The sequence below is a fragment of the Emydura macquarii genome, unplaced genomic scaffold (genome assembly GCF_026122565.2).
Source record: "Emydura macquarii macquarii isolate MOO-44397 ecotype Brisbane River unplaced genomic scaffold, CSIRO-AGI_Emac_v2 contig_2897, whole genome shotgun sequence".
Taxonomy (NCBI): Eukaryota; Metazoa; Chordata; order Testudines; family Chelidae; genus Emydura; species Emydura macquarii.
In genome coordinates this window covers 26,776,565-26,786,704 of record NW_027133034.1, presented here as the reverse complement: position 1 = coordinate 26,786,704, position 10,140 = coordinate 26,776,565, and positions in this window count along the sequence as shown.

Here is a 10,140-nt window from a genome sequence, read left to right as displayed (position 1 = left end):
AAAATTCTTCTATATTCCTGGCATATGTAAGAACCATAATCTCTACAAATAACAAGACAGCCTGTTGCTAATTTCCCTGTCACATCTTCCACTGTCTAATTATAGTACCAAGCGGATGTCTTGGAAGAAGAACAGCTTAGATAACTCTTTTGAATATATATCAACAATAGGCTCTGGAGATAGCAATATGGATTTAATCAAATTTATTTAGGATTTGAGCTTTTATTTCTCAAAAGGTTCTTGTGTATCTTTTATATACACATAAGTTAGGGAGTAGCCTCATGTGTAGTCAGTATGACAAATTAACTGGCAACGGTATTGTCAACAGAGCCAGCAAGCAGGTCTGGGAACCCCTTCCTCTTACATGATGAAAAGTCCTGGCTACCCCTCTGGAACTCTCATTGTTCTTCCTCTTACAGTGATAACTTGTAATTTTTACATAGTTTTCAATGTATCAGACTCTAGAAAGGTAGTGCCTGTGGGCTGTACATCCAAACAATCTAGTAAAGCAGTTGAACTGTCCTTTGAAAATTCTGGCATGAAGAAATCGTGTATTTCATTTTCAGAATGCAATTGTGTGGTGGTGGTGGTTGTTTTTTTTGGGGTCACTTTATTTTTTACTGTGGTAGTGTTCAGATTCTGATCAGGGTCCCATTGTGCTAGGAGCTGTTCAGAGCAGGAACTTGCCACCTTATGCATTTGAAGAGATCAAAACTGTTCTCTAAATTTGGTCTGCAGATTGTTTACGAGGGGTTTGTTGCATATACTGTCATTGCAAGTCATGCTATGTCAGGTATTTGCATCAGTTCTCTGACTGGATTACTTTCATGACTAACCAACACAGCTTGACTTGTGAAATTTACAGTTGAATATACAATTTGTAATCCATTTGGGCAAATATTCAAATATATAATTCAGTTTTTGCTGAGCTAAAGGAAAGCTTTCATTTTAGGAAAGCTTCAGTATATTCTTTATCTTTGTACCACAAAGCCAATGAAATTTGATAAGCCTTTCAATTTACTATACATTACTCTAGAGTTCTGTCTTTCACAGATTCATTCATAACATCCTAGATCTTGGTTCAAGCTCTTAATTTATTGGAAATAAAGGTGGTAGAGGCCAAGGACAGTTATAAAAGAGAAGTGTGTTTGGGGGAGGGAGGTGTTTTTGTTTTGTTTTGTTTGTTTTTTTAAGTGAAGTCTCTTGAAAACTACAGTTTTATCAGCAAAAACCAAGAGCAGATCACAAGGAATATCAAGTGCAGCAGGCTTCAAGTGGGATTCAGTTTAGTTATACTGTCATATAGTAATCAGTGCAGTATATAAATCCTCTCTGTCTAGCATACACACGTGCTCATGCATGAATCAGTTAATGGAAAAGTTTGTCCCCTTGAGGTGGATCCTGCACAGTGCTGTTATGGAGAGTCGTATGTGTAAGTGCAAGGTAAAAAGTGATGAAAAAGATCTGAGCTTCAGGGAAGTCTGCTGCTGTTGTAAAAAGAGTACTGCTGCACAACTACCAAGTTATTCCTATCTTATAGCAGGAATCTGACTGGGAAGTTGGCTGGCATGGAGAGAAATCTTGCCCAATCAGATAGGCCCACTCTCTGCCCATATTTTACCCTGCCCTCTTGAGAGGGAGAATAGGAGAGGGCATGCAAGGGCCTGGAGATTTAATGCTTCTCACTGGAGAAATGCGTCATTAAGCCCCAACCCAAAACACAGCACTGAAGTATGTGCTTAAACTTAATGGGACTGACAGTTTAAATTTAATTGTGTGCATGCCCAGCCTCTGCTCACATTTGTGGTGAAATGTCGTGGCACCCTTGGTGCTGGGCAAGGCTGGCGCAAGATCTTTACTGTTGTTGATATTGTATGTCACTTTTATAATTCAGTTTTCCATGCCTTCATTTGGTGTGCCCTGTCCTTCACTCATGAGATGCCCATCAGCATGTCAAAGGGCTGTGCCTGCATAACTCTGTGTGTCAGTGGAGAGATGAATATAATTTCAGAAGCTAGTGTGGGGCTTTCTTTTTCTGAAATTTGTCTCTGACAGGTGCACGTGAACAGACTTAATGTTCCTTGAAAGTCATATTGAGACAGTTACATTGAAACAAGAATATTTCTCCTTTTTATTCCCCTTCCAAGGAAAAGAAAAATCTCCTGAGATGAATCAACAAAGGGTGGTGAATTTCCCTAAAAGAAAGTGTTTTGCAAGAATATTTATATGTGTCTCAGTTGACTATGGATGCAATCTATAATTAAATTTTGTGGACCCTTAAAATGAAAGACATCTTAAAAGGGTAATGTTTTTATAGTGTGCGTGTGTGTGTATATCATATAAAACACCTCGAGTTGTGACATCTACTTAACACTTTCCATTATGAGCCCCTGTTTTAAGTTGCTTATAACTTTTTGTTGAACGGTAACTGTTCGATGAAATTTCTCACGCTACGTGTCTGCCTCAGGCTGATTTTTTTTTTTTTTTTTTTTTTAATTCAGGCATTTCTTATAGAACCGGTCAGCATAGTAAAGGAAGAAGCAGCTTGACTCAAACATGAAGATATGAGGAGGGGAGGAAATGGGGACACGCTGTGAGCAATAGGAGTAGTAGTACACAGCGACAGGAGCCTGTGAAGTCAAGGACAGAAGCCAGATGAAACAGTGGGGTTGGGGGAAATAGGAGCAGGAATGGATTAGGGGGACAAGGGCAGAAAGGTTTGTAAGGGTTTGTGAAGCACTCAAATACTATGGTGATAAGAGCTGTAGGAAAGCCCAAGAAGAAATGAGTAATTGTGTATCCAGTGTAAGGCCTGGATGTTGTGCAGTAAATGGGTCTGGGCCACACACACTGAATAATGAGGATTAAAAAGGAATATTGAATCCCACCAGTGAGCACTCTCTGTGCGTGACTTGCACTGGTGCTACCTGTGCTGGATATGTTCAGTGGATAAACAGAGAACTTCTGTCACCTGTGCTGTCAGTACTGCTTCACACATGAACATCATTCACAGATACAACAGAACTATGGACACCTCACAAAAACGAAACTGTTTGGCTCTTCTAAAACAATAGTGCATTAAGTAATTTTATTTTTAACTGAAATCCTGATAAATGACTTCATCCTCCTGGTAGAAGCAGTAGAGAGGCTCATCTGATAGGAGTATGCTGCTTTGTCGACAGAAACACTTACCTTAGCTGAAAGCATAATTTTGATAGACTTAATTGGACAGTCTCATTTTCGCAAAGGACCCATTCACAAATTTTTAGTGCATTGACAGCAAGCAAGACAGCAATATTTTGAGATGAAAGCAATTGTTTTCCTATTAAACTGCAGAACTGTTGGCCATAAACATGAATGCTGTGCTTTGGACAGAAACTGGTCCCTTATCTGCTCCAGCATAGTGAATGAAAACAAAAGCTCCTACAAGCTACCTTTTAAAGGGGGAAAAATATTTTATTTAGATAATTAGGAGGAAAGAAATGATCGGAGAGGGTGAATTGGGGATGGGGAGTCAAATGTCCTTTTCTTTAGTATGTTATGTTAGGATTATTCCCCCTGTATCTGTGATTAAGTAGTGGTATAGTTCAGAAGCCCACTGTTGACTCTCTATCCAGAGTTTGTGTACCTTTGGGAAAAGATGTATGCCATTACTGGACCAAGGAGTTGGATTAATTTACTATTATGCTTTTTCCATACACAAAAAGCATTTATTAACTTTCAGTCTTAAGGTCTTTTATTTTAGATTAAGGGAATCACAAAATAAGAAAGATGGGAGTAGTATATGGTTTTTCTCTAATATCTTGCATCATCTCTGCTCAGAAAATGGCCATTACTTCTCATGAAATCATCACTATCATCATTAAAAGGTGCAGTTCACAGAAAAGAGAGAATAACATTTCCATAGTTACACTGATTGCACCCATACACATGGGGGGGGGGGGAGGGGGATCCTAAACCTGGCAGGGTGGTTAAGATTTTGGCAAGTTTAAATGAAGGAATTTCCTCTGTTGGGCCTGAGGAGAAGTGCTAATTCTAGATGGTAAGCTTTTTGGATGAGGGACTACATTTTGGTTTTGTGTCTCTGTGGTGCCTACCACCATGGGATCCTGGCCCAAGACTGCAGCTCCTAGGTGTTACTGCAATACCAATAATAAATAGTGGAGTCAATGTCTGGGATGGCTTCAATGACCTGTGCAAGTAGCCACCTTTGTCAGCAAAATTCACTGGGTCAGTTTTAATTTTTTTTTAAAGGAGGCCTGAACAGTACATGTAAAAACATTTGTGATCTCAATCCTTCACATCTGTGCAATTAGCGATAGCACAAGCAAATGACTGGGTAGGTAGTCACGATGAATGGCACACAGAAAAATAGAGAGACAATGTGGATGAGGTCTCTCTCATCAACAGAAGTTGGTCCAATAAAAGATATCACCTCGCCCACCTTGTAGCCGTGTTGATATTAGCGAGACAACAACACATCATGCAAGGGAAAAACAGTCAATGATGATGTTCTTACTTTAAGTGATGGTCAAAAAATTTGAACTGAAATTGCTGATGTTTACCACTTTTTGAGCCAAATAAATGAAATAGTAGGAGTTGTGTCTGGGAAACTGTGACAGTCAGGTGAATAATGACCAAGGAAAAGCTTGGGGGAGAGGTTTAACAAAGAGGCGAGAATGTGTTTTTTCAATGGCAGTAGGCACACTGTAGTCATCCATGAATTCTCTTTAGGCTATGCTGTTCCAGTCTTTCCTATAGATTGAAGAGTATGAGAGAGAGCTGGAAAAAATACACTTAGAAAAATTTCTCTGGTCCCACAATGTAAAAGCAGACTTACAAATTTCCTAAAGCTTACAAAAAGCTGCCAAAATCTGTCACTTTTAAAAACAAATCCAGTAGAAGGCATCAAACATAAAGCATTTATTCAAACACCTGATTATGTCCACAGCTGCAGAAATTGTGCATACAGACACAAGTGCAATTACATGTGATTTTTTTTTTGTTTCAAATAACTCTTTAGAATGACCTTCTATAGGCTTACTGGGATGAGCAGTTTGACACTCTAGCCTCTTTTCTTAGCCATTACTAGTCAGCTTTCCTCATTGGGTTTGCTATGCATGCAAAGAAAAGGAACCAAAATTTATTTCCCAGCTTGGCTGACTTTAGGATGAGGAAGCTGGCAATTGGCAGCTACAAAGCTTGTTCTTTTGATTTGATTGGTGCCAAACACTTGGTCTCAAGAGACTGTGGGAAAGGGCTGTTTTCACTCTACTTAAAAACTAGAGCCAGATGGAGAGTACAGACAGACAGCTATATTTCCACTCATTTAAGAACATGTTTTTTTATTAGAAGTGTTTGCTCCCAAACACACAACTTCTATAATTAATAAGAGAAGATTAGATAATGCATTTACAGGAAGTTAAACTTTAATAGAAGGTTCTTCACACAGAAGTGAAATGTTTTATGCTGTGAATTCCGTAAGTCTCTGTGGCATGTTTTCAAGTCAGTCTCATTTATTAGAACTCTCTTCTAATATACAAATGTGTCAAGCTGCTGGAAAAATAAGGGTTTGTGCAACTGGCACAAGTTCTTTTTGTTTAACTTGATAATTAATAGAATGTCCCCTTTTAGGCTGCTTATAGCATCTTCCTATTGCTTGTTATCAGCGTTTCAAGTTTTAAACTTCAAAGTGACATTAATGATCTGATTGATTCCGGTTTTAAATTCTTTCACTTACAGGATCTTTATATTATGTCTGAGATAATATTTAAACCAATAATATGCTCATTCATGCATTTGAAAAGTGTATAAAGAAAACAGACCCTTACCAAAGGCAAATTAAATTGAATACTGTGCCCCTCAAGAGTTGCTAGTTTCACAATAAAGCCATCCTCAACAGTGATCTGTGTTGAATCACTGTTGACTATACCCAGAGACAGCACCCAGTGTTAGAAACTAATAAATATGGTTGAGCAAAGACTGACTCAGAACTTTCTGATTATGCTGTTCTCAGTACCACTTTGTAACACTGATTGGCATTTGCCAGTGAAGTGTGGTTTTTTTTAATTTGACTCCTGGCAGATTTTTTTGGTAAGTCTGCTTATAATAACCCTCCCACCCCAACATTGCTTTCTTTTATCAAAGATATCATACATTTGAAATACAGGAAAAACTGTGACAATATCATATACCAGTGTATGGTAATTATTGGTAAAGTGCTGATCTTTAATGGCAAACACTGTTCAGTGGGCACAGTTAAAAATATTCATAGACTATTCCTGACCACTGTGGTAATGGAGACTGACCTCCTACAGACCATAGAATTTCACCGAGTGGAGGAGAAATGTTCTTCTCTATTGTATTCTACATAGGTTCGTATACTGCGCTTGTCACCATAGTATCTAGACTATATTATTGGTTACTACTGAACCCAGTAATTTCTGGATGAACTAAAGAGTATATTTTAGAAAGCTATCCGAACTTGATTTAAATGATGGTGAATTTACTGCTTCTCATAATAAGCTGCTCCAAATGCAATTTAATAATTCAGGTTGAGTTTATTGCCAGTGCAGTTGCTGCCTTTTTAAAATGTATGTACAGCCATTCCTACCCCCAATTAATCCTACTTTCCTCCTTTTCCTGGGTCATTGACCATCTGACTTCCATGGGGAATGTCTTTTACTGCCTTCACCTGGCTTCATGAGTGGTAAGCATGAAGGGGAAGATCCTCAGCTGGCATAAATCATCATAGCTCCACTGACTTCAACAGAGCTATGACAATTTCCCCTAGCTGAGGATCTTCCCCCAGCAGTTTACCTAAGTCTTGTTGTGCCCTCACTCAGTGCATGCAAGTACCAATTAACTTTGCTGTTTTTAACGTTACTGGTTAAAAGAGCTTAAATGTGTCTGTTTTTCATTTGTAACCTTTCACTCATAAAACACTACTACAGTTAACTTTGTTTATCCATGTAAATTTCTACTCCGCTGATTAGTAAAAGGAGTTATCAGTCTAAAAACCAGTGTGAGATCAAAATTAGGTCATCTGTCTAGTCTTTGCTGTTAATTGATTATCACTTTTAAAAGTGCTTCCCCCTTTAAGACAAGGAATTGTGCTATTGACTTAAATCTGCACCCCGTAAATGTGATGAATAAATGAGTTCTCCAAACAATTCTGATTAGTTTTCCCTCCTCTCCTTATTAACAAGTGATCTGCATAGATATTACATAGATTTAGAAGTGTCTGGTCTATCTTCATTTTACAGTGACAGAAAATGCACATCTCATGCAGGTGCTGCTGCATACAATTTTTAAATTTCAGCAACTGAACTTCTAATCAGCTGCAAACACTATTATATTGCTGCTTTTCCTTCTCAGATCCTTATTGCATTTTTTTCAGTTATTTTTTAAAGACTTCTTCAACATACAATTATGGGCACAGTCCTGCTCCCAGGTATGGCAGTGCATATTCAAAAAACAGAGGCACGAAAGCATGGCATGAATAATTTTCTGTTTTACTTCTTGCTGTTATGTGGTGGATAGCAGAACTAGAAGCTGCTTCCTTAACACCACTCTTACATATTGTTAATTATTTCTTGTTATCCAAAAAGTCTGTCTTTCTGCACCATCTCACTTTCAATCCACTGATGATGATTTTTGTAATTCTTATTCTGTATATAAATGGAATCAAGTAATGATGAATACAAGGTACACCTTCATCCTCTCACATGCTGGTTTCTGTACATGAGAATAACAGCCTCAAAATAACTGTAAAGCACAACCGCGGCCTCCCTCAAATCCCTCCTTAAGGCTCTTCTCTGCGGTGATGCCAAAAAATCCCTGGCAGATAACCATGAACAGTTAAGTGGAAAGCTGTGAAATCTTAAGACTTGTTTGTGCCTTATCACCAGCTTAGAATGTCCTTTTCATTTCATGTTGGTGCAGTGTCTAGAGCAACCGGGCCCTGATATTTGAACAGGGCTTTTAGCTGCTTCTATAAGACAAATAAGAAGTATACATGTGCCCAAGAAAGTACACACAGATTTCTAGTATCTAATCATGAATCTAAGAAATTGGAGATCTTATCTTTTACTGTCCCCTTAGGATGGAATATAGAGGAGAACTATAACACAACCAACAGATCTTTGAAATGAACTGTCCTGCACTGAATTGCCAAACAGTGGAATAGAATAGACTGTCTAGCAGAACTAAATTTTCTATGTATCGACAATATGAAGGGTGGCTTAGAAGTCAGTCTTGTCAGCCCAGTACTGACCTTGTGTTTAGAACAGATTATTTATCAATCTTTTTTGTTTAAATATTCAGCATTGTTATAAAATAGTTGTTTGCAAGGATGCAGATATTTCAGGGCTTTTTAAGGATTAAGTGCTTGCTGCATATGTATATGCCACGTTGCTAATTGGTTATAACATTTCTTTGTTGCTGCTACTGCTATAACAAAGGGTTTCTAAAGTGTTCATAACCATAATTGTCCTGGAATATATTTAGGAACATAAAACCGATACTTCTAAAAGAAAGCACTTAGAATGTGTATTTTGAAGAAGAATTCTGTTCATTTCTCTTGGGACCATTATGGTTGGCAGCATCTTCTAACAATTGTTAATTTGGACTACTGCATTAGCATTCTTGAAAGGTTTTTGTGTGTGTGTGTGTGTGTGTGTGTGTGTGTGTGATTCTAATGCTGGGTATTGGGCCATAAACAGTTCTAAGCATTATTAATGGGAAAAACTTGTACAATGGCTAAAACGCCTGAATTCCTTTCATACAGAGAAGTGTGCGTATTTTTTCTGAAAATTATTCAAGCTGTTCCTTAACTTTCAAATGTTCTCTCTCCCCTTCCCCTGCCTTCAGCCTTGAGAAATTAAATATTTCCAAAGCAATCCCTTGGAAGTGTACTTCCTGTTATAGGAAATTCAGTGACTATATTGAATGACCCTGGGGCTTACTAATACATACCTGATACTGGAGAGATGTTATATGCTTTAACACTCCCTAAGATTAAGGTCCAGTATGGTGGGCACAGGCTAAAGCCAAAAACATGCTTGGCCTCTGCGGGTGGATCCTGACATCCAGGATGTTTCAATCTTCTCTAAATTTGTATAGTAGCACCAATCGCTGCAGTACCTGACTGTCTCCTACAGGATAAAGCAAAAATACAATAGACCAAAGTTTCTTTCCTACTTTACCTGAGACTGATAGAGCTGTGTTTAGAGGGTTTGTTTTTTTAGCCTTCTTAATTTTCTTTTACACCCTTTCCTACCTGTTCCTTCTCATATGCCAACCTGCCCAGTAAAAGGCCTGTGTGTGTTTTTGCTTTTGTGTGGCTGGGCCTCTTCTGCTCCTTCAAAATGCTGCATGGCTACCGGGCTGGCAACAAAGCCATAGGCTGCACTGTTGTAGCACTTCAAAGAAGACACTGCCTATGTTGATGGGAGAGCTGCTTCTAGTGGCGTAGGTATTCCATCTCCTCAAGAGGTGGTAGCTATGTCAGTGGGAGAATTCTCCCTTTGGCCTAGTGCCGTCTACATCAGTGGTTAGGTCGGTTTAACTGCATCGTTCAAAGGTGTAGATTTTTCACATCCCTGATGCAACATAGTTATCCTGACCTAATTTCCTAGTGTAGGCCACTCCTCAGGAAAGGAATGAGGTGCAGTGGATGACTGCACTGGGGAGAAGAGTATTGGGGAAGATATTGAGGGCCTGAGCCAAAGCCCTTAAGTCAGTGGGAATCTTTCCATTAACTTCAAAGGGCTTTGATTAGGCCTAAGGTGAATTAAAACTGTATTGGATAAGAGAGTAGAAGAAGCTATGCTGAGAAGGGAGCAGTTTCAAAGTCTGGAAAAGGGATGTTCACTAGAGAGGAGGCCTGTGTTTGTATATGTGGTGTTTTGTGTAAAGAGCAAAAGATACAACAGCCTATGATTCAACTGGTCCATTCATGTTGTGATAGAAGGAGACATTAGGACAAACTTATCCCTGATATAATTCCACTGAAGTCAATAGCAAAATAGCAAGGATGAATTTGTTCCAGCTATATTATATCCTCTACGAAAGTAGCCAGTGTTTGGAATTAATAAATTATCAAACCCAACAATAAGTGAGTGGGAGTCTACCTCTGGA